The sequence below is a fragment of the Pteropus medius genome, unplaced genomic scaffold, assembly GCF_902729225.1.
Source record: "Pteropus medius unplaced genomic scaffold, Ma_sr-lr_union100, whole genome shotgun sequence".
In the NCBI taxonomy this organism is placed as follows: Eukaryota; Metazoa; Chordata; class Mammalia; order Chiroptera; family Pteropodidae; genus Pteropus; species Pteropus medius.
Window position 1 is genome coordinate 4,665,478 of NW_024350325.1, and position 26,313 is coordinate 4,691,790.

At 31.1% G+C, this 26,313-nt stretch overlaps 1 protein-coding gene across 1 annotated transcript in view; it reads left to right on the plus strand.

Moving 5' to 3' along the window:
- Nucleotides 1-9,318: 9,318 nt before the first annotated feature.
- The window catches only part of SGCZ (sarcoglycan zeta), a 541,352-nt gene continuing 524,357 nt past the window's right edge, over nt 9,319-26,313 (plus strand). The window contains exon 1 of the mRNA XM_039839338.1: nt 9,319-9,423. The gene's annotated coding sequence lies outside the window, so the exon portion shown is untranslated. The remainder of the gene's footprint in view (nt 9,424-26,313) is intronic.

Consider the following 26,313-nt stretch of genomic DNA (forward strand, 5'->3'; position numbering starts at 1 on the left):
TATGCATCCAGAGGCTCAACGTTTGGTTTGTTCCAAACATTAATGGCTTGACTTAGAATCTGAGGTAATTAGCATTTTGTTTTGTTTTTTGTTTTACCTTGTTTGGCAGTTTTGGAGTAACAGAAATGTTTCACTCAACATCTTGTCACATGTTTAAAGTGGAAGAATAAAATAACTACTTTTTTACTTCTTCAGAGTATATAGCTTAATTTAAAAATGTTGTTTGCGTCTTCATTCAGAGGAATCTGTTTTATAGCTTTGAAAATGGGTCTTTTGCTGACACTTAAATAGTCTAGATTTAGTGAGTCAAGGGAGCAGTATTAGTATTTTTAATGCAGTATTGTGAATCACTTTTTGTATATTCTGTGAATACTAGTGAAATATTACTGCATTATAACCATTCTTCATTGTAAATAATGTTTTATTTTTCACAGTTATAAGAGCTGAATGTGTCTGAATAAGGCTTATATGATTCAGCAATCTAAAAATACGGGTGCATATGTTAAGCAATATTCTCTGAAGTGCAGTAATATAGCCTATTGTCAGTATTTGAGGAACTGCAATGAAGTACCTATAACAATGGGAAAATGAAGGATATAAAATGGCTTTTATTTTTTAGAGTTAAACTACAAGATAAATACTTAATGAATCAGTTTGTAGATATGAAATCATCTAAAAGAGGCAAAATTGTTCTTAATATAGAAGCACTGGGGTTATAATGTGATTGAATGTATGAGCATATTCGAGGGGAGAAAATATAATTGTGAATAAGAGTTTGTCAGCCATGGAAACCCAGGAAAATGGGCATTACAGAGGGAAAATTCAGCTCATTTAAATGCTGCATAACAGAAGGCACTTTTACCACTAAAAGCTTACCTAGATATCTTTAAATATTTGGTAATTTAACTGGTCTGGTATCTGATTATTTAGATATCAAGCAATCTTTTGATTATGCTTTGACTCACCATTTATGTCATCTTACAGGAAACATGAATTTCAATTTCTCTAGCCCATATTTCTGTTATTTCTCATGGTAAATAAATACATTAGGGTTTTGATTTTATTCTAATTAAAATTATCTTTTAAATGAGTGCATTAGCACTCTGCTTTATTTATCTCTTTTGGCTGAACACGAACCATCCCATGAGAGGAGGGTCCTTATTTCTACAGCGATAGCGTGGGGTTAAGGTACACTTAAGGTAGAGGACCAGCCCCTGGACCCAGGCAATGCTGGCCCGCCTAAGAGATTTCTATGGAAACAGCCTCACTCCAAGGTATCCCTCCTGCTGGGGATCACTAAGGATACCCTGGACCCACTCTAAGGGTTTTAACCAATTCTTATGAGGCTATTAGCAAAGCTCCAAAATAATGTGATAATATATTATACATAGTAAAATTTTTAATTATCACATTGAGTTCATGCATTTAAAATTTTATATTTTAATTTTTTAAAAAATTTTGAACTACTTTACCTTATATGGTTATTATATATATTATCTTTATTCTGTACCTTGTAATTTCCCACATATTGTGTTGGAGTTTTGGTAGTTGTTATAAAAATATAAACATATTATACATGTTACTTTGCAACTTGTATTTATTTTCCTGTTAATTATGCAAATAAAAGTTTTAAAAGCACTTTTTAAATACCAATATACTATTTCATATTATGCTTGTACCATTAATGCAGTTATTTGATTCCCTGTTGATAAAAATTCAGATGGTTTTGTTTTTGCCATTATAAAGGTATAATAAATGCCCTTCAATATAGATGTCTTCATGATGTTATTTTTATATTTGTAGGATAGTTTCCCAAAGATAGTGTTACTATGTTAAATGTACTTTTAACTTTAAAAGCTATATTACATTATTTTCTAAAATGACCGTTGTGTTTTCCACTTCCACAAGTAATGTATAAAAATGCTGATTTCCCAGCTTCCTCACCAACACTCAATGTTAACTTTCTTTGTAAACTTTGCTTATGTGATGGGTGAAATGATATTGTGTCACTGTCTTAATCAGCAATTAATTTACTGAGTATTAGAAATGTTCTACATCTATTAATATGTTTTTTGATATTTGCATTGTTTTTCTGTAAATTATTTGTTTATTTACTTCTCTTTTCTATGAGATTGTATTTTCCTTATTAATTTGAAGGAGCCCTTTATATATTAACAGTGTACTTCCTTTTTGGTTCATATGTGTTGTGAAACTTTTCTTCCATTCTATGGTTTCTCTTCTGAGTTCATTTATGGAATCTATGGTGATCTATAAATACATGCATTTTATTCATACATTGTCAAATATGCGTGTCTGTTTATTTTGGCTTCCAGGTTTTCTGCCTTCCTAAAAAGACTTCCTGACTCTCAACAGTTAATAAGAATATTTTTAATAAATTTCTTGTAGTATTTTATCCTTTTATTTATATGTTTAAATCTTTAGCTCATCTTTAATTTAACTTATATATAATTTGACTTAAGATTCCAAGTTTGTTTTCTTAAAGCACATATATATTAGTTAGGAAAAATCAGAACATTATTGATGATAATAAGATATACATTCTTTGCTGAACATTGGTAAAGTTTGAGAGCGTAAATATAGCATCTACTAAAGAAATAAATTAATAAGTAAGTCTATTTAAAGTATTAGTCTTCAATACTTTAAATAAAAAAATTTGAGAACATTTTTGTATATATTTCATATAATGCTTCATGCATTAGGTAAGATGGCATTGTTTGAAGGTGAGCTATAGTATTGTCCCTATAATGATATATTCATTTGTTGCTGCTTCCAGTTTATGAAATCTTGGAAAGTCTTCAGGTTTTTTGGCTTGACTAGTGCGAATCCCAAGAGCCTAGGTTGCTATGCTATTTTGACTTTTCGATCGTCGTCCATATCAGAAGATAGAATTGATAGGTTCAAAGGGAAGATTTTCTCCAGTGACTTAAGAATGAAACTTAGGAACATATCCTTGTATAAACATAAACATAAACATAACTTGTAAATAGTTACTAACTGAATTAATTCCATTGATCATATTATGTGCTGATCTCCTAAACACTAAAATAGATTATTCAATGAGAAGATGACTCCATTCATAACTATTTCATTAAACCACGTAGAGGTAAAAGTGATGAATACTCTAGTTGAAATCAATGTGGTTTTAGGTCTTTGAATTGTGACAAAGTAAGATGGGAGCTAGAGTGGAGATGAAATCAGAGGAGTAGCATGTGGAAACTTTGAAGTCCTGGAAAATGCTTCCCTTGAGTGAATACTACTTGCATTAGTCTCATGTGGGAGATCCCTTTTTTCATGTCAAGTATGTCTGTGGACTGGTGATGTGTTTTCACCAGCTCTTAGAAAATTGAATATTTATATATAGGTAAATATTAATCTGCCAGTTGTCAGGTATTCTGAGATAATATCATATTTTTTATTTGTTAAAGTAGCATTTATTTTTATGAAGCTAGGATCATCATTCTTGTTCCTTGGTTAGTTTTATTGTCTTTTCTTTATCCTTATATGATAAAAGTTGTCTGCACTATTGTTTCATTAAATTTGTTTTGGTGAATATGTGTGTGTGTTAATGTGTGAAAATTTAAAATTTAGAAAACACTGTTTCAGAAAGCATTATATTCTAGAGTATATTAATCCTGACCATGTTTTGAAGAAGATATTGACTGTAAGGTAGGTACTTAGCAGTTCTTGCTAGTCTTAAGTTTTCACTTGCCTACATATCAGGCCTCGAGGGTGCACTAGTGATCCTAAGAGTATAGGTACCAAGTTCCATTTGGTAGTTATTCTGTCAAAGGTGCCCTAGATCTAGAATAGACCTAAAGTCTCCAGTTCTTAGTATTCACTAAAATAGGATTCTGACTGACAAAAAGCATCCAAGGTTGAAATAGAAATCAGGAACCATAGAATGGGTTGAAGAACCTAAAAAAGCCCTGGAGCTATTTAATGAGTTCTGTGTGTGGGGTGCTGGATCAGACTCTGAAATTTTTAAGTTTAAGTTGTCAACTTTAGTGGATGACATTTTTAAAAACATCTAATCTTTTTATACTGTAATATCTATATTTTTGTCTTGAACAATCTTGACAAAGTTTTTTTGTTAAGTTTATTAATGTATTTAGATAATCAGTGCTTGACTACCTTAATTTTTTTTGTTTCGATTTCATTAATCTTTGCTCTTATCTATATAGTCTCCTTTGAACGTTGGATAATATAATTTTTTTTTAATGTTTTAAGTTGAAAGTTTATATTTTTAATTTTCATTATTTCTTTTTCTCATATAAGACATTGGGGTAGTAAATTTTATAATAAGTACCATTGTGGTATAGTAAGTACACAAGTTTGGATATATATTTTTATTAAAATTCTGTTTTGAGTATCTGATTTTCATTTTGGTTTATTTTTCAATATAGAGATGTTTATACTTTTTTCCTAAGTCTTCAATTTAATTTTCAAAAAATAAAACATGTTTCTGTCATTAATTTGGTCTGCATGGTTATCTTTGGAAATTTATTTGATTTCCCTTTGAGATTTATTTTTATTCATATAGACTAGATAATGACATGTATTCTATTGTTAGTAGATTCAGAGTTCTATAGATGTACATTAAATCGATCTTTATATTTATGTTGTATATTTATGTTATAGTTTTATTTCATAGGCTTATTGGATATTTTTTTGCCTGTCTACTATTACTGATTTACTCACAGAGGATCTTGAACTGCAATGGGGAAATTTGTCCATTCTTTCTTATAGTTAAAATAATTTTTTCTTAATATGTCTTGAGTGCAAATTCATTAAAGTTTGGGATTGTTATACTCTCCAAGTGAGTAGACCCTTTAATCACACGGAAGTGATTTTTTTTATTCTTTTAATTTGTTTTGCTTTAAAGTATCTTTGGATCTGATATTAATAAAGCTAATCATATTTCTTTGGATTTTTTATTTCTAGTTTTTGTTCTTTTCTTTCCATACTCTGTGTTCATATAATTTAGGAGAGTTTCTTGTATATGTATTTTTCTGGCTTTAGCATCTATACAGCTTAATAGTCTTTGTCTTTTAATCAGAAGGTTTAATTCATCACAGTTATTGAAATTATATATATTTATTCATTTTTTCTAATTTATTTGATCACATATTTTAGATTAATCAGAACTGTGTTTTACTTATTACATTTTCTCCATTTACTATAAGTTACTCTTGGCAGTTTACTTGTACATTTTACTAAAAAGTATCTAAATTTAATCAGTATTTTTGCCCTTACACCAGATAATTTAAGGATCTTAGAATACTTTATTACTATTCAATATTAATGATAGTTATCCAATACCTTAACTCTGTGTTTTCAACATGACATTAATACCTAATTTTAAAAAATCAGCAAGTTTTAAACATGATCATATAATTTTCTTAAACCTTTCTAAATTATGTTTCTAAATTATGTTTCTAAATTATGTTCATACATTTTTTAGTTCATTATAATTTTAAAAAATAATGACCATTTGGATTTTATGAAATTGTCTTTTTACCCCTTTTTGTCCTCCATTTTTAAAAGCTATTTTATCGCTGAATAAACAATTTTAGGTTTATTGACCTTTTTTTTGTACAGTAAAGTTATTCAATGACTTTAGGCTTTTGGTATTTATATTTAAGAGACACCTATCAGGGTAGCTGTTTGTTCCTTTGTAGATAATTTATAGTATTTTTGGGGCTGCATTTGGGCATTTTCCTTGTCTTTTGTGTTTTCAGGTTCACTTTGGTATGTGTAGATATGGGATTTCTTTAGGTTTCTTGAGTTTGAAAATTTTATGTTATTACTTTTTAAAAACTCTCTTTAAACATTAGCCCTTAATATACTGTTTTTGCCACATACTGTCTTTATTATACTTCTAGAAATATAGGAAGTTCTCAATCTATCCTCATGTGTCTTAACCACTCTTTTATATTTCTTTATTTTTTAACTTTCCAAGATGTATTCTGAGTACTTACTGTGGCTCTGTATTCCAATTTGTGAATTCCTTCTTCATCTATGGCTAATCTGCTCTTTAAACTGTCCATTTAATTATTATTTTGTTATTCTACTTTTTAATTACTAGAAGTTCCCTTTGGTTATTTTCTAAATAATCTTGGTAATTTTATAGTCTCTTATTCTTTATTCACATGTTTGGGCCTAACACATCATGTGCATTTTTAATTTAAATTTATTATTATACATATACTCCATATCTGATATTATTAATATCTAATATTTGTGCAGATTGATTCTGCTGTTTATTGTTTCCTGTCGACTGTAATGCAACATTAGTCAATAATATTCAGGTTCTTGGGATAGTCCAAAGTCATCAAATCTGTACTAATGAGGATGAACTCCATGGCAGCTGTTTCTCTTTATTCTGTTGCATGTGAGGAAATCCTGGTATTGTTTGTATTAATTGATGACTGAACGTACTTAAAATTAGAGTAGAATTTGACCCCTTAATGGATCAGGACAATGCTAAATTACCTCATTTTGCCCTTAAGTCTTAAATCGATTTTTTCCTTTTCTCGGTATGTTAATGTATTGAAAAGGTAAACACTGTAGTAAAATTATTCAACAATTTTTTTTCAGTTTTTTAGATCATTTCCTTCCAATGCTCTGCTTCTTTCCTTCTTATACCTCTCTCCCTTCTGCCTTTTCTTTATACCACCCTCTTTCTTTTTCCCTCTAGTTTCCCTCCTTTTCTCCTTCCTTCTTTATTCTCACTTCCTTACAATTATATACTATGAATAAAATCTACCTTTCAAGTTTTTAGAAATATTTTTCGAGTTTAAGAATCAGATACTTTAATATGGAATATGTTAAACTTATTCTGAGTTAAGGAATACCAAAAGGTCAAAGAATAAAATTTTTAGCGATGATCATATATATATTTACCTAATCAATATAATTTAATTTAAAAACCTAGATCAGGTATAATAATTAGTAAAAATGAACATAAAGACAAAAATCTTCTTTATAACTATCTTGTATGCTTATTTTCTATTAAATTGACTGAAATTTGGCTTACAAATTAGTAAAAGAGCTTGTAAATGCTGTTAAAAAAGCTTTTACTTAACATCTATGTTGCTGAAATATGAAATATTTTTATTGAAATCAATTGAATTCATTTTTATTGAATTTAATGACCAATATCCTTTTTTGTGATTGTCCTATATATTAATAATGATTTATATTTTTCCTTTGGTGAATTTATGCTTTTCAGATAATTAACTTTAAGATAATCTACTTGTAAATCATATATTTGCTGTTTTTAACAATGTAAAAAAATAATCTCTGCTTTGCTGTAATTATTCTGTCCATAAAATGTCCAGAATAGATATGTTTCCCTTTATGCATTTTTTGCTAAATTCGTAAGGAATCCCAATGTTGGACTTCACATCACTTCGCTGGTGCTAACAGAAAACAAGAACCACAGTATAGATTGTCTCACTTTTCTTGTCCATCTGGGACAGCTATAGAAAAGTGAAGCCAAACCAAATTCTGAAAAAATAGCAGCTTTGTAGTGCTGGCCCAGGAATCTTGCCACTTAGACCAGAAATACTGGGGTCTCTAAAGAGTTGCTTACCTTTTCAAGTGACCTCAGGAAAGCTGTCAGTCGCGGACATTTCTGCCCACTTATTTACAGGCATGCAACTCTTTGAGAACTACCTTTCTATAAAATCTCTATGTGCTAGATCAATTCTTAAAACATTTTGATTTTTGAAACATGAAAATAAAATTGTTAGCATGACATTTGCTCTCCTTTTATTTTTTTTTTAAAAGCAGGGATACTTATCCTGTGTGTGCAGTAAATTACTGATTTTAAGAAATTAAAACAAAAATATATGCCAGGTAGATTAGAACCATGCTTTGTTCTAAAGATAATTTTGTCTTCCATAGTAATAATAAAAGACCATGTTTTGCATGTTTGCATAGTCTACATATACGCTAAATAAGAAAATCAACTTTTAAATTTAAATGCCGAAGTACAGAAAATGACTAAAATTCCTAAAGATATGAGAATATACTTGAAATAAACATGAAATAATAATAGTAATAATAATAATAACAACAAATCTTTAACAAATTAAGCTTTTAACATATTGGAATATTTAGCTTCAAATTCAGTTTGTTCTGTTGAAAAAAATTGAGGAAGTTATTCTATTTTATTATTTTTAAGTTTATTTACATAGAAAATAAATTGAACACTATTTTTTTCTTTTCAAAAGAATCTGGAATTATATGAATAAGCCTTTGTTTCATGAAAATTGAAAGACATTTTTTTTGTATCTAGTTTTAATTATTTGAATTATCTTCCTTAGTTTAAGAATGCCAGCACATATAAAACTCCTTATAGGCTTTTGCTTTTAATTAGCTATTTTTTTCTAATATCTTTTATATTTGTCAAATAACAAAATGGCACGTGCTCTAAACAGCAGTCCCCATCCATTTTGGCACCAGGGACAGGTGTTCCTATGAGAATCTAACGCCTAATTATCTGAGGTGGAGCTCAGGTGGTGACGCTAATGCTGCCCAGGTGGTGATGCTAATGCTGCCCAGCTGCTGCAAATACAGATGATGCTTCACTCGCTCACAGGCAGCTCACTTCTTGCTGGGCGGCCTGGCTCCTAACAGGCTACAGGATGGTCTGCAGTGGGTGGGAGTGTTGGGGCCCTTGGTTTAAGAGCTTTTACATGCTGGATCCCATGCCCAGCAACTTTCTGGCTTTGGCTTTGGAGATTCTCATTTGCAATAGTTCTATTATTCCTTCCATTATAGATGCCTTATAGTGGTAGTTGCCCTTATGGTTTGAATAGTCCCTCTTGTGCCTACTTAGATTTTGATGTGCCAATGGTCAAAACAGTATGAATTTTTTTGTCTTAATTTCCCTATACCCTCCAGCAATACCCCCCCAACAGTTTTTGCTGTGGACTTTGTGGATCCTCTAGGCTGCCATCTTGCTTTCATGGATTGAAGTGTATCCATTATTTTCCTTTGTTGGCATAATCCTCCCTAACTCAAGGGATTTACTCATTCTGGCTGCCTGTGCAAAGAAAGGTCTTGAGAACTTCCAAGACCTCCAGGATGCACCACCTTGTAGATGAGGTTGGCCAGTAATGCAAATGTTGTGGCCCGATAAGTCTCACTGGGAAAAACCTGAAATCTCTTACAGCGCAAATTTCTACCCGGAAGAATTAGGACAAAGAAACAGGAAGTGCTCAGAACATAACAAAAGCTGAGCGTGATGGGAGAAAAGCTTAGAGAGATCCTGGAGAGCGCCTGGGTGGGTCGCAAACTAAAAGTATCTCTGGATACCGTTTCCTGCTTCTAGGGATCGTCTTGGAATATGTAGCCGCTGTCTTCAGTCCCGTGTCATCGCCCAAACTAAAACAAGTTAGTGATGAGTTTGTTGTCCTTTATTCAAAGGAAAACAATGCGTGGTTTGGGGGAGTACAGTGCATCACAAGCAGTGGTGCACTTTGCTCGCGCATTTTGGACAAAAGTTGGTTTTATAGTTAGAAGCAGCAATGCGTAAAGGGGGGCATGGTTGCTAGGAGATCTGGGTTTTCGTTTTAAGGCTAAGAGGGCCTGTTACCTAGGGTCAGGTAAAATAGCTAAAGCTAAGATAGAGGACTGTGATTGCGTGCATTAGGTTTCATCGACAGAGGTTTCCTTCAAGTGCACGTTGAAGTAGGTTAGACTTGTGACCTGGGCAGAGCCAGTAGTGTGGTCTCCATTTTATGGGTCCTGATACACAGATCAGCTTTATCATATCTGATATTTGAAATATTGTTTAGGTACCTTGATTGCTATTGTCCAGAAGGAAAACCATTTCCTTTACCCTCTTGGTTAGTAAATGTGAACTTACAAATAAAACTTATAAAAAACAGATTAACGGGGAAAAAAGATTTATTTATATGCATGACAGAGCTAATAAAAAAATTACCTAGCTCCCTGAATGGTTATAATGAGAGGCTTATATACTTAACCTAGTGGGGGAAGAGGGAGAAAAGACTTCTATGTGAAGAACAAACAGATTTCTTTAGGAAAGGCTAATAGATTTTTAGAATAAAGGGAAGGTTTAAAAAAATGTTATGTTAATGTTTGTTTATGTGGATGCAACTGGTCTTTCCCCCAGAGGAGGTTGATGGTAGGTTTACTTTGCTCTCTCTCCTGGGAGTAATTTATGGCAGCCTCATTTTCTAGAAGTTACTGCTTTTAGTCAGATAAAGGAAACTCCAAAAAAGGCTTCTTTCTGCATCTGTTCAATCTCAAATTTTCAGCTTAAAACAACTGTCATACCAACTTGGGGGTTCTGAGTGGGTCCCCACATCAGAAAGTCTATAATTCCATTTTAGATGTCCTTGTAGCATAATCACTAGTTGTACTGATGATTATAAAATAAAATTTGAAAACATGGTTTTATTTTAGACAAAACAGTAGCCTTAAGCATATGGCACAGAGGAAGCTTTTGCTTAAGTAGCAACAATTGTTCTCTTGTGACATAGTTTACCATGCAATTTGTTTCCAACAGATTCGAAATTGTTCATTGCCTTTGAATTCCATCCTACATATAATGAAGTAGAGAAGGAATCTTGAAGTGATTTTTAATAAATTGAACAGATAGTGGCACAGTTAATATATGGCCTCCTGGGTGTGTTTGCCCAATATCATAAAAGAAATAACTTCTTTAACTCAGTTTGTAATCTGCCATTTTGTAGCTGTAGAAAAATTCCAAATGAAGAGAAAACACTATGGAAACAATTTTAGTTTGTTTAATTGCTGCCATATCTATATTTTGTCTCTGCACATCCAGTTCTGTTATATCTGTAGTTCTGGGCATTCATCTAGAGAGGTTCTCTTTTTCTCTGAAAATTAAGAAAGCTCATTTTACATATTTTTAGAAACAATATACTTAATTGGAGACATTTTCAATTTTCTATTAGAAATATTGTAGTAGATAATAGCAACCATTTTATCAAGACAAAGCAGAATTAAAAACCATCTAGATTAGTTTTCTAGGAACTGACACTATCTTGCCTGTGAAAGCTGACTTTATCCAAAACACTGCTCTGAAGTTACAGAGCAATTTCACTCGAGTTCATAGTTTTCTATCAGAAAATAACCTTTCAAACACTTAGAGATGTTTAAATTCCAGTTCAGAAAAAGATATAGTATTTCATTTGTTAAGGACTTCAAATCTATTTAGAAGAGAAAGATAGACCCTAATGTATAGACATTCAATTTTCAATTGTAAAATTGATTCAGTGAGTTAGAATTTGATGATAGAAATTTCAGTTCTTCCTCTAGGGTTAAGTTTAAAATATATAACTCTTTGAAAGAAGACAACTTTCTCTAAGATTTTCTTTGACATCCCTGGATCTTGGCAAGTCAGTTTTTAATTTGGTTCCTCTTAATGATAATTTTTATTTCCTATTCTATGTATTTAACACATACATGTTGCCATGAATTGTTATTTTGTTTTAAATAGATGCAAAAATACTTCGTGCTTGAGAAGACAAGGATCATATCTTATATTGTTTATGTTCTTAGGGTCTAGTGGAGTACTCCAAACTATTCCATGTATAAATAATTTGTATTCATGATTCTGAAGATGAAATTGTAAACATCTTTTTTTTGGGGGAATCTAAGCGTTTAGGATTAGATGATCTATATTCACTCAAATCACAATTGTCTCAAGTAATATTGATTTAGCAAAAATGATTTTTGTTCTAAAAACTTTTGATAGAATGGATAATATTTAAAGTTGAAGGCATTCCTTAAAGATTATCTTTATTTAATTATTTGATATCAAATATCAAAGGCATGGTGAGTCCAAGACTAAATTGCCTAGCCCAGTAATAATGTCATTACAAAAATAGTTGTAGACAGTCCTTTTATGCTTGTGGTATTTTCTAATGCTTCATCTCTTACGCAGCTGGTTCTCCAGGGTCTGAAGCTGACTAAGGATTATTTGAGATAAAATCAATTAAATTAAAAAGCCAAAGCAGAGATGAGTATGATTTGGCGTAGCTTCAAGTTCCATCAACATCTCGATGGTAAAGAAAATAAAATCAAGGGTATTTAGATAAATGAAAAGTGATCTGAACGCTCTTAAACCACCAGAAAGGTTTCATTATACAGTAGTCCTCTCTGATCTGTGGTTTCACTTTCCGCAGTTTGTTACCTGAGCTCAACCACAAATCTGAAAATATTAAATGGAAAATTCCAGAAATAAACATTTCGTACATTTTAAATTGCATGCCATTCTGAGTAGTGTGATAAAATCTTGCTCGGTGCCCCTCCTTCCAGCCTGGGATGTGACTCATTCCTTTGTCCAGTGTCTCCACACTGTAGACGCTCCCTGGCCTTTAGTCTCTTAGTAGCCATCTCTGTTACCAGATTGACTGATTTTGCCGTGCTTTTGTTCAAGTAACCCTAACTTTACTTATTAATGACCACAAAGCACAGAGAGAAGTGATGCTAGCAATTAGGATATGCCAAAAAGAAGCTGTAAAGAGCTTCCTTTAAATGAAAGGTGAAAGATTTTGACCTAAGGAGGAATAAAAAAAAAAAAATATATATATGCTGAGGTTGCTAAAATCTAGGTAAAAACAATTTTTTTTCCACATGAAATTGTGAAGAAGGAAAAAGAAATTTGTGCTAGTTTTGCTGTCACACCAAAAATTAAAAATTGTGGCTATAGTGAGTGATAAGTGTTTAGTTGAGGTTAATAATAGAAGCCTAAGAGTACATCACAGTGCCTATGCCATTCACCTCACTTCATCTCATCACTTAGGGATTGTATCATCTGTCAGCATCACAAGAAGGGTGAGTACAGTACAATAAGATATTTTGAGAGAAATAGAGACCACTTTCGGATAACTTTTATTATAATATACTATTATAATTATTCTATTTTGTTATTAGTTGTTGTTAATCTCTTACTGTGCCTAATTTATAAATTAAACTTTATCATAGATATGTATGTATAGTAATGATCATTGTATACCTAGCGTTCATTATTATCCATGGTTTTAGACATTCACTGGGCATCCCCTACAGATAAGGGGGGGTTACTGTATTGCAAAAAGTATGTTTTCATGGATTTCTATTACCTGGTATATAAAAACCATGCAGATTGCTTAGTACTCTTTTTACTTTTATTTTCTAATCTAGTATTTCCAGTGTTCAGCCCATTCTTTATGTTTCTAAAGGCCACTCATTGTTTGAAAACATTTGGACTCCTACAAAAAGAGATCTTTTATTAAATTGTAACAAGATGTATGGAAAGGAGAATACAGAGTCATCACAGGAGTTGTTCAGTTTGTTGATTGTTGCAGTCTTTTCATCTGTAAAATAATGTCAGGGACTTGTGCAATTCTTCTGGTAGCAACATTTGTCCACTATTGATAAAACTTTGAATATGCCAATGCATGATTGGAGTTGTTTATCTAGGAGAGCACATGTCCATTGGGTAGTTTTTTTTTTTTTAATATATGGATTTAGAGAAGCACAGATAAGAGGTTTGCAATTTCAGCTAACATTTATTAAATGTTGGCTGTTTAGTAAGCATTTATTTTATACACATATGAATTACGCTATTTAATCTTCACAACAATCTTATAGGTAGGAGCTAATGTTCTCTTCATTTTATAATGGAGAAATTGCCTGGAGTCACACAGATGATAAATGAGGAGCCGATATTTGAACTCAGGTTTTTCTGATGTGAGTTCAAGATCCTACCACTACAACACTATTCTGGAGGACTTTAGCTGCCTCACAGATTGTCTTAGTTTATTAAATTAAAATTTGAATGCAGGGACATTCATGAGACAGTGTTCTCATGAACTTTCTTAGAGAAATGAAGGAAGGCAAATTGGGCAGAAGGAGAGGCTGAACTCTCATGCAGTTGTAACTGAGTCCTCAGCCAAACTACAGAATTTATAAAGCTAGGATGGCCCTTTAAGATTGTCCTGAAATCAGGTAGGGGCTAGACCTTTTTAGCCCACATTCAATGGTAACTGGATATGGGCTGCTTGAGAAAGGGTATGACCTTGGGTGATGCTGGTATTATGAGGCTTCACAAGCTACTACTTATTTTTTAAGTGGGTATGCTGTGCCTACCACAGAGCTACTGCAGTAAGTCTTTTAAATAGTAATTCTTAATGAAACATCCTAGAATAAATAATTCATTATCTATGTTAGAATGAATTAAACGAATACAGTTAGGTGCAAAACTAAGCATCCTAATAATTTCTAATTGTATACAAGTTAACTGCATAACTTTTTACCTATATGACTACTTACTTTCACCTTTTCTTATATATTTCTAGGGGAAGTCCATAACATTTCCAGAGCTCCTTTCTCTCTGTCCATCTTTATTTGGTCTCTATTCAGATATACTAATAGCCTCCTTCACACTATCCTCTTATGCTATTATCATCTTTTCTTCTGTTTTATTAAGTGTCTTGGGCCCATTATCTAAACTAGAATGCTGTCTTTCTATTGCTTTTCTCTAAATTATTATTATTTTTTTAATGGCAGATATGTTCAGTTGACTCTAATTTATTTTCTTACCTCCACTGAATATTTCCTCTTCATAAGTGGTTCAGAACTTCTTGATTAACAGTGTATTTATTTGTCTAGCTTTCTTTGTAGAAAAGACAGTAATATTTAAAGTGGCAGATTGCTGGCATGGGGTCCAGAAATCATTAAGTGCCACTTTCAAGTCTTGTAGCACAACTTCAGTTTGAGTTATTATGATCTTTAAGGCTCTGTTCCTAAGTGTCTGACAGCCTAGTCCAGTAGTCAGTGATCTCAGCCCTACAAAAGTCAAAAGCTAGAATGTCTTCCACATTTTATTTAGTTCATTCACTTTCAAACAATAAATAATTTACCTAAAGCAGCCCAGATAAGTGACAGTCTAACCTCTACCATTTACTGGCATTAGTTTCTGCATCTTTACAATGGAAAAATAAGCTCTGCGTAAAGGATTATGGTGAAGCTAAGCAAAAAGACATATAAAGAGGAGTGTAGTAAATATCATTAGTAGATGTTTAATAAATGGTAGACATTGTTACTGTTAAAAATTACTATGCACGTAATATTAAGCCTAATTGGTTTTAATTGTTCAAACAGAATCTATATTTTAATTTTTATCATCTTTCTAATTCTATTCGTGTACTCTCCGAGAAGACTGAAAAGAACAATATACAATTGACATCTGGGATATTTATTTGACAAATATAAATAAATATTACCAACATGTAAGATACACTATTCTAAGTAATTTAAAATATTAACTCACTGAGTCTCCTACTAATGCAAAAGCTAAGTATTGTTATTATCCTCACTGATGTATAGAAAGGAGAAGATTTCATGCAAGGTCACAGAGCTGGACACTGGGGAGAAGTTTTAAAGCCATTCACTTGTCCTTGGGTGTCCATGGCAATAACCAAAACATGTTGCCTCCAGATTGATTAATTATACTTATGTGCCGATTTATAATTTTCAAAATATTTCGTAAAATTTATTAGCCAGCTCTTGACAGCAATCCTGTAATGTATGCTGGTCAATATCGACACTCTTAAAATTGGAAAAGCCTACTCTCTGAAGGTAACCAGGCATTCTTATGCCTCCACCCAAAGCAATGGGTGAAGCAGGACCCCATCTACAGTCTTTTGACTGCATTAATAATGAAGCCTTCCCCAAATATATTAAAAACAAAAATTATTTTGTTTTTCCCCACTAAGTTTAGTCAGGAAATAATTGTATAGAAAGTTTCAGTGAGGAAATAAAATACAGAATTGTTTCCATTATAACAAATTATTTCATTTATTTGTCACTTTATTATTATTTATTTTGTTTATACATGAATATCTTAAAATGAGTATTGCACATTTCTAAGGAGTAGGAATATTCTTATTAGAGGATTCTTGAATTTATAAAATAATTATGTACAATTTGTTTGAAAGAGATATGATAAATTTTATTTAAAAATGATATAAGAGACTCCAGGAATATTACCCAGAGAAGTGTTTTTAATCTTTTGTGATAAAAAGTATTCTTAACTTATACCATCCAGAAACTGTGGACTTAGTTATGAGAACTAGTCGGGTGAAGCTCACAGGTGTAACCATGGTGATTAGATGCTCTGCTGCTACACTTACTTCAGATGTAGCAATTTAATCACTTAAATTCTCCCTTATAAGGATGAGTAAAAAAACTGGGAACAAGGAGATATGAGGATGTTCACCTCATCTGTCCCTTAAGAAAACTGCATAGTATCTTCCTGAATATCATCTACAGAATTAGACTGTCATTTTTAATAGGAACCTTAACTTTGCTCTTATCTGTATGATTTGCCAAGAGGGCAACACTTTCTTGGTTTCTTTTTATGGATATAGTTTTCATATTTAAATAAAAATAATAAGTATAATTACTGCCCTAACATCCTGCAGGAATGTAGTAATGGTAACATGAGATAATAGAGCTTAGAGTATTCTGAAATGTTAAAAGCCAAACAAATATGATTCCATATTTTATACTCACCTCTTACTCTAATGATGAGAAAAAGGTATAGATGATACATAATGGAAAAGACAGCAGAAATCATTGTTCATTTTTTAAATGCAGTCAGAATACATACACATGAAGAAAAATATACACAAATACACCATCTCTCCTTGTCTTCCCTTTTAGTTCAGCCCCACTAAGTTCAGGAAACATAAATGTAGAAATAGCATTCAAAGTTAATGATCTATTAACAGACAGTTGAGAGCTACAGTCTGCATTTAGCTGATCAATTTATAATGACATGTTTTTGCTGTGGATCACAGTGAAATGTCTAAACCAATGGAAGGATTGAAAATTTAAATAAAGAATCTAATCTTAATGTTATATTACTAGGAATGATTTGGACAGTCTCTTTTGCCCAGTAATTTTATTGATTAAACTTTTAAAGAAACCTTCAATTAGGAATAAGATCAGTTAATCAGGATCTCCTCAATAAATTTTCCTTCTACTTGGTTAAAATTATAATGGAAAAAAGAAATAATTATGAGTCAGCTGATAAAAAATATATCTCATGCTTCAATGGGCTACCTTGTTATTGGAATTTTCAACATTGTATTTTAAATTATTTTGTCAATAAAACATCATATAAAATTAAGTATAATCATGAGATTACAGTGGAACTGATGTATTATGACTGATTATTTAGGCAGAGAGATTTATTTGGTAATGTATATCTTGATTAGCTAATAACTATATATACTAAGATACGCCAAGACATATTTTATGTAATGAGTCTAATTACAGTCAAACTATTGGAAAAAATGTGACTACTTACAAAATTACATTACTTAATGAAAAGTCATACTTATGTTATGCTTTGAGTATGACTCCTTTTTCTGACACTGAATAAGGATATCATGCACAAATCTAACAGTAAATTAATACAGATAACAAAGTTAATAAATAACCAAAGTAATAGATACTGTTCTTTTGAAAATAGTTATGTCTCAGTTATATGCCCCAGTCAAATCCTCTGATGTGCCTACATACTTGTGAATATAGATTAAGGCTACTTACATGTATAGGACTAGTTATCCATAAAGGTTTTCTGTACAAAAAGAGGAACTTTGTTCATGTCTAGATGAACAAAAGAAAATCAATATTTTGTCATCTCACAAAATGGGATCTTATTTATAAAACTACAAAATACAAAGTCAAATGCTTGTTTGCCTTAAAAGAAAGGTTAAATTTTACATGCAGATTACAGAATATGATCTTCCACAGCAAAGTACTGCCTTATACCGATATGGTTCACAGTGTGTTAGGGTCACTAGTAAATTTGAGACATATTTGAAAAAATAACTTGGCACAGTAACAATTCCATATTTCTGCTAACATTTAGTTGAGAAAAACATTGCATTATTTACCATATTCTTGAACTATTTTCGTCCTTTCTTCTATGGTTTCTATATCCTGGCAGGATTTCGATCAGGTTCTCACTATAAGTTGTTGTTATTTGGGGTGTCAAAAATTTGACTTTCTTGAGTAAGGAATCTTGTTTTGTTTTTCTATACTATACCTATATTATCTAAATAGTATGATTAGTGCTATATTTCTAGTTATAAATATTTTATCATCTTGAGGCAGTAGATAATCAAAGAACTTTAGTAAAAATCTTACATATTTGTTATTTACCAATTGCTCATAGAATGTATTTTTAAAAACTCATTTTTTAAAATTCACCTTCCATATAAAAGGACTGTTAATCCTTATAGTATGTAGAGAGTATCACTATTATTTTACAAACCTGTATGTTAATTTATTGTGTGTTTAGTTGGTACTTTAAATGCAAAATCTAGTTCTGATTTTTTTTTAAAACCAACAATTATTAGTCTACTGGAAAGCATGTTAAAATGGCTAACATATTAGAAATGTAAGACTATATATATTTTACTTCTGGAGTATGCAGTATCTCAAGTTAAATTGCCATAATAGCTGATGTACATATACAAATGGATTTACTTTCAAATGGCTTAATATTAAATTTACAGATATTTTTGTATGGTACCATTTATCTAGATGCATGAAAACTTTGTAAACTTCGTACACTTTTAAAACTATGGGAGATGTCCTTACATTATTATTATTATTATTATTATTATTATTAATCTCGACTCTTTAAGAAAGGGGAACAGAAAAAAAACCAGTAAGATAGATGTAAAATAATTTTTACTGACTGAGAAAACATTTTTACTGCAGAGAGAAACACAAATGAGATATAGCAAATTTGTGTCACTCTCATTTCCAAGTGATGCCACCTGCCAATCCTCTTGCTTGCAAAGGCTTTGCAGGATTAGCAACCTAATAAAAATGATTTGGGAGTCCCTTTGACTGGCTTTCAGCAAAGTGGCAGATTCTTCTATAATGTGAGACCTTCTGAATTGTGTGTATAACAGTATTTCCCAAAGTAATGTCCTAGTATACTGAAAGGAATAGTGTGTTTTCCAAAAGTATACAAAGGAATTACTAATATTTATGGAGAATCTATCTTCTCATAACTTCGCCTACTTATTTGATAAAATTCTTGGAAGAGCACTTGAAAGAGCATTTTACAGATTGTTTTAAAAGCCTTTATTATTTTGTACATTTCTTCATTTAGATTTTAAAGTATTATTTTGGTAGTAGTATTCTTGGAATTTATGTACTATGACTAAAATAACTCCATTGAAATACCTCTACTCTGGCATTTTTCAGTGTAACTTACTGTTTCCAAACAGCCTTTTGCCAAAGAGATTTCTTTGGTGGACTAGAAATGCCAGTGGACAGAGAAAATTCCCCTGAATAACAGCTTTCAAATGTAACTAGGATCATAGATATAGGATAATTGGAGGAAGCTATAGTTGCCAGTATGAGAAGGAATTAGGAATGAAGGTGAGGGAAGCATAGATACGGAAATGGGAATTAAGGTATATATGCCCCTGGCACCCCATTATTTTTGCGTACGACATTAGTGCATTCACATTACATGTATGTGTATGAAGTTTGTGTGTTTATACTTTGCACATATATATTTGTATGTGTATACGTCTAAATGTAGGTTACACAGTTTATCTAAATACATTTTACCCTTTAAAAGTGTTTATTTTTCAATAATCTCTCATATCCTTTAAAAAGAATGCATTCTTTTTAATGTAAATGCAACAGTGATCATTTATATGATTTTCTACTTTGTATACTCCCTACTAAAATGTAAAAAAGAGATGGTTATTATGTGAGTTGATGGCTATGTTAATTAGCTCCATTATGGCTATTATTTCACAATGTATACATATATCAAATCATCAAGTTGTATACCTTAAATATAAACTATTTTGATTGTCAATTTTACCTTTGTAAATCTGGGGAAAATGAATTTCATGAGTGTGCTCTAAACTAGAACATTTCTGTTCATTTTCTACATATGATTATTTTTCTCTTCTCACATTATGAAAATCAGTTGTCCTAGGGATTGCTCTGAAACAAGACGGCGTTAATTTTATCATTCCAAGGACCAAAGAACTGTATTGATTTTTCTTTCAAGCAACTTCATTTGGAAAGCCTATTACTAAAGAAATCCTTGTTCTTTTTCTGCCTACTGCCATTTTCACACATTGATTTCTGACTGATATTTTTCTGAGATCTGTTATTACATACTCATATTTTTAATGAGCATAGTACTATCATTTATTAAATGTGTCACACATAATTTACCATAATGGTTGCAAAAATAGATTTTACTAGAGTTTCATGATAAAAATAAGTAAATGTGCAGCACTACGCTGGAAGAAAGTCTTCTGGACAGACTTGTTGCATGCTTTTATTGCAGAGTCATCTTCGTTTATCTTTTTCGGGAAATGTTTATGCTTTTTATGCTTATATGATGAAAGTTTGTTATGAAAAAAGATGCCATGAAATAAAGTTAAACTAGTACTGTTATATTTTGCTTAAGCATTTCAAAACCTTTAGCATGTAAAGGTGAATTGTAAGTCTTCATGAATAGTTTTTTCAAATTTATTTAACTCAGTACCCTCTTTTCAAAGACCATATTGTGTTAGGCACACAGTTTAGGAAATATTGGTCTGGATATTTAGAGTTGTAAGAAGTTAAACAAATACGTATTTTCTACACATTATCTGCATATATTAAATTATTTTGATTTTAAAGTCATGCAAATATGTATTTGAACTTTTTGTTAATATCAACATCCTAATTTTTTAAATTTTATTTTATTATTAGTTTCAAGTATATAGTACTTTGGTTAGATATTTATATAGTTTATGAAATGATCCCCCCAATTGCTCTTTTTCTCCTCTGGCTCTCCACCTAGCCATTACATAAATGCTAACTGAGTTCCTGGCACCCTATGCCATGCTCCCCATCCCTGTCACCATCTATTAGCTACTAATTGGTACTTCTTTAACCCTTCACTGCTTTCTCTCAGCCCCCCAACCTCCCTGCTCTCTGGCTGTCACTAGCAAAAATCCTAATTTTTAAAGGATAATCTGAACAATTAGGATGAAGATTTCTCCATTTTAAATTAAATAAAAGTGAGTTATATTTGCCAATATATACCTTCCCATATTATTTTTATTTCTATTTTTCTCTACCAAATTGGACATACCTATTATAGTATGTAGTAAAATTTATTATAATGTTTTATTACATAGAAAAAGCAAAACAAATTGACAGTCTAAAACAACCAAAAATGAGTAAGTGCGTAGCTACACGATATATTCTGTAACTGTGGAGTGTTAGTCCTTTTCCTTTTTGGAACCCAGTTAAGAATTGGAAGCAGATCTGAGGCAAGGAGACACTGTTGGTAGTCCTCCAAAAAGATAGAAAGTTGTATTTAATTTCCTGTTGAGATCATATTCAACTCAAAATTTTATTTTTCATTCTGGAAGCTTCTGGATTCTGGCAAAAGAATGGTTATTTCATATTGCAGGCAAGAACTGTATAAATGCCATCGTCTTCACATTTTTATCGTGGCCTGTTTACCTTAGGTGAATGGTGACTTTCAAAGTTTTGCTATGTGGCTCTATTACTGACACATGGTGTATGAGTTAACAACATTATTTGACAAGCAAGTAACCATGACAACTTAGAAATCATTATTACATTCCACATTATTTTGTCCTGATATGATGTGTCCAACTGCTTAAGATGTTTTTATTTTAAAAAAATGAAACAGAAAAAAATATATATTTTAAATATATATAGTTCTAAATATATGTATAAAGTAATATTTACTCACCCCTACGGTGAGGTAGGATGGATTTTATTTTCTTCCAAATGGACATTTCATGAATTGTGTCAATCTGGGAGACTTTCCATTTTGGATCTCTATGTCATTTTTGTGTCAATCTGGGAGACTTTCCATTTTGGATCTCTATGTCATTTTTGGTTTCATATGCATAAAAAAACTACAGACCATAACTTTGCCTTTAAGTCATTAAGAGAAAAACAGCAAAATGGGTCTGTCTAATGTGTGAATGTCTTTGAAAGGAAATGTTTTCTTATTATATCTCTAGTTCATTATTTAACTTGTTTATTATTTAAGATACCATTTTATCCTTTTTTTGGTACTGAAACATTTATAAACCAGAAAAAAGAAGATGTAAATAAAACATGCATAGAGCTTTCATAGAGTCAATGCAGCTACTCCTCACCTTGAATATGAAGATGAAGAAACAGAAATCGCTTGTGATACTTATTAGAATAATATCATTATTTTAAAATCTTTTGACCTGTGTTGAATCTTTTTAGCATTTCAGTGAAGAGATTAAATGTTGCTTCATATTAATTTTTATTATTCTTTCTAAGTTTTATTTAAATTTCCATTTAGGTTATAAGATGTACTGTTTCTGAACCTAATTAGTTCTATAGGAAAAAAAATGAAAGAGATAGATTGGAAGATGGAGGTAAAAATAGTATTCATACAAATATAAAATACTTCAAATCCTAGTACTTTATGGTCCTATGTGTGTATATTTCAAGATACAGTCTCATTGTAACAAACTACTTCTGGAATCAGTAAGCCCTTCTGCAATAGGTTTTGTTGAGAACTGAAATTAAGTTTCTAGAGGTATTCATTTCTGAAAAATTTTAAAAAATTATATCTGATTCTTAAATTACTAAACGATTGGTAATCCAGGTATAGCTGTCAAAGATTATGTGACTGACAACATGCTGTGTTTTTTCTTGTTTGCCAAATGCTTTCTTACTGTGGAGCTGTTCTTCAGTTAATAGATATCTTAGTACCAATATTTGATTTGATATTATCTTTTCATAGGAAGAATGGGCAATAGTGTCAGCATATTCTAAGGAGATATGGGGAGCAGTAAATCAGTCAGGATTTACTGATTTTGTTAGGATGTAATAAATTGTGGTAGATTAGAAATGTGAACCATTAGGATCTAACTAGATCTAATCTAGATCTGAACACTGTGGTGATCACTCTGACAATTTGAATTACACACACTTCCTGCAGATATTTTCTATTCACTGTTTCACCTCTCAGAAGGTGGAAAAATAAACCTGAAATGTCAAGAGAATTCAGAATGCTTCTAGTCTGATGGAGACAGGCAAAATTATCCCTATCCCACCACTCCTATAAACAAAACAAAAACACATGCAGAAGTATCATCTAATATGTGGCATTATAATGAAATTAAGAATATTTTATCATTTATGAATAAATTAGTGATCTGATTGTTAGAACTTCTGAGATAATTGTTCTGGTATAGATTGCTGAATATATTTGTTGTATGTGTATTTTAAGGTTATTGCTCCAATTTATCTGTCTTCCAGGATGTATTCTTTTATTTTCAGTTCTGAAAAATACCATTTGGTGTTTAATATGAATATTAAAATACAACATATACCAAGATAAATAATTTTTGAATGATTTACTAAGCATATCATTATATCATGATTGTCCTCTTTTCAAAATAATATATATCATAATAGAAAATAATATAAATTTGAAGAAATTATGGACCGGGTGGTCTAAAGGCATCCGTAGCTCAGTCCATTTTTATTTCAGCTATACATTCTGTTAATATCTGTCATAAAAAATATATCAATAGACTCACAGACTATAAACCAAATCTACAAGTTCAGCTAAGAAAAAATATTAATCAGTCAAAATTTTGAGGATGTTATTGAACAACAGTTTTTGTGCACTTAAAAAAAAGAGAATGGCAAGATTATAAATTTACTAAAAATAAGTTTTGAGGAAATTACACAAATACTGAGTCAAACATGTCATTTAGCAAGTTATTTTCTGATATTCTGACATAAAATGGTGATGTAAGGAATGTATTTTAACTAGCTGAATGAATATATCCTAATGTGTGCTGATTAAAATCATTATAAGTCAGAGAGATTCTGTCTTAACCAATTGAGATTTATCCTGATCAGTTTTTATTTTTGATTGAGTGTAAGAGGATATATCATTGGTTTCGAAGATAATACAGTCTTCGAAAGACTAAACAGGGTCATAATTTTAATAGACTGACACAACTCAAATAAGATTTAAAGTAATTATAAAAAATATGATGTTTTATATTTAGATAAAGAACTAGTTATTAAAGTACAGGGTGGAAATATAATTACTTGAAAGAATTTTATTATAAATAGAGAGGTTAACTGACTGCATGGTCTATTATGGCTGGTAGAGCTAAATGGTTATTAAAAGTATGATTCAGTTTTTGGCTGTTGATAGAAATATGCTGTTCATCATATGTTTCACTATATATCCACACTGGTCAAAGAACACATGGAGAATTGTTGATTTCTAGGCAGTAGAACTGAGGAATTCTTTTAAGCACCAAATGGATAAACCAGAGTGCCTAGAGGAGAGCAATCAAGCTGGCTCGGTAGTTAAAACTATGCCTTATAATGAAAATCATTGTATTTTCTCAACTCAAAATTTGACATTATCCAACAAAAAATTCCCCAAACTTAAATATTTATGTGAAAAGCTTTAAAAGCCTAACAATAAAATTATATAATATACACAATTTACCGAAAAATAATATTACATAAAACTGAGACTTGCAAATGCTTAGCACGGGTAAACCAGATGCAGGGAAGTTAAGGTAATTTGTTATATTTTGAACGAAAAAACAGCATAATTTAAATGCGACAGAGTTCCATTCAACATAAGGAAGATATTACAACATTAAAATATGGAATTATTTACTTTGATATACAGTGAACTGCACATCAAGAAAAATATTAAATGTTTTTAAAGAAATTATCAAAAAATACTTTGGGGGGATAGATGGTTTAAATTAATTAATTCTTAGAAAACTCAAATTCTAATAATTCCTGATTTGGGAACAGATGGATACATATAAGAAGTCTTCTTTAATTTGGGCTCTGATAATTGAAAATTATAGTAATTTACATAAGGAACGGGCTGAAAGGTAATGTAAAATGATTAAACGGATTACTAGTCAACAAGATGAGGTATTTAATCAACTTGATACAAGTAATTTTCAACCCTCTCAAAAATTTTTGAAAAATTGATCTGCGTCACTAGTTTTTCTATTTTATGTGAAGCATTGTCCCAGGTGCTAGGATGGGAAAAATGACAAATAATCTGATAGCCGCCATCAGAATCTTACAGATTAATTAGATAAGTTTTAACCTGGAAGAAAAGTTTGGAGAACACAAAACAATGCAGTACAAAATTAACCCACTATTGGTCTCATTAAACTCTATAAGAATTATAGAAATTGAGAATATCAGAAATGTTATATTCTTGATTTATATTTGCTAACAGTTCTCTAAACCTTGATAAATATCTGTAACTTTCCTGTTAATATGTTTTTTCTTTATCATGGTCCTTAATAGAATGGGACCTTGCCACATCCTATTATATGAAGGCCACTAGGTAAATATTTGTTAAACTGATGAACTTTTTACCCCCTCATTTTCAAAATAAGGGCATACCTATCTTTTTAAACTTATTGAACGTTTTGAATACCAAATGAGGTAACTTAGATAAAAATAAAGTTGCCATGATACATAAATATCTTGTATAATTGTTATAAATTTTTCCTATTGGTTCATCAAGAGATATGAAAGATTATTATTGACAGAGATATAAAAAATTTTATTAACAATCTCTTTGACCTCATTTCAGACACAGTGTATAACACCAAGTAGCAAGCGAGAAATTTTCCTAATGGTCCATAGTTGTCTGGTTTCGACCTTAAAAAAAAAGTACACTGATTTCACATGCTTTAAGCTAGTTCAAAATGTTCTTTGCAAAAAGTAGAAAGTAATGATATTTTATTATTAATAAACTGTTCTTACCTCCCAAATTGTTATTATTAGCCCTTGGTTGTATATATCATGAATATTAATAAACATTATTTAGTATTTTTTGATAATAGGGTTTAGAATTGGTAAAATTCACCATCTTATTTCAGAAATGTTAGTGTGTATATGTATATTTTTCATATACATAGCTTACATGTACTCCAGTGTAGAGGGAGAGATGGAAGACATACCTCTAGTAGGCTCAAACAGTTTTAATTCCTCACAAGGAACAAAATTAGTAACAGACACAATGTAGTTACTGGAGACATCTAGTTCATAGGTAAAGCAGTACTTTTCAATAATAAACAAAGCCGAAAAAAAGCACTCTGGAAGTAGTAGACCTCATATCTTGAGATGGCTGGATAAAATAAATTACCATTATTTTATAGACTA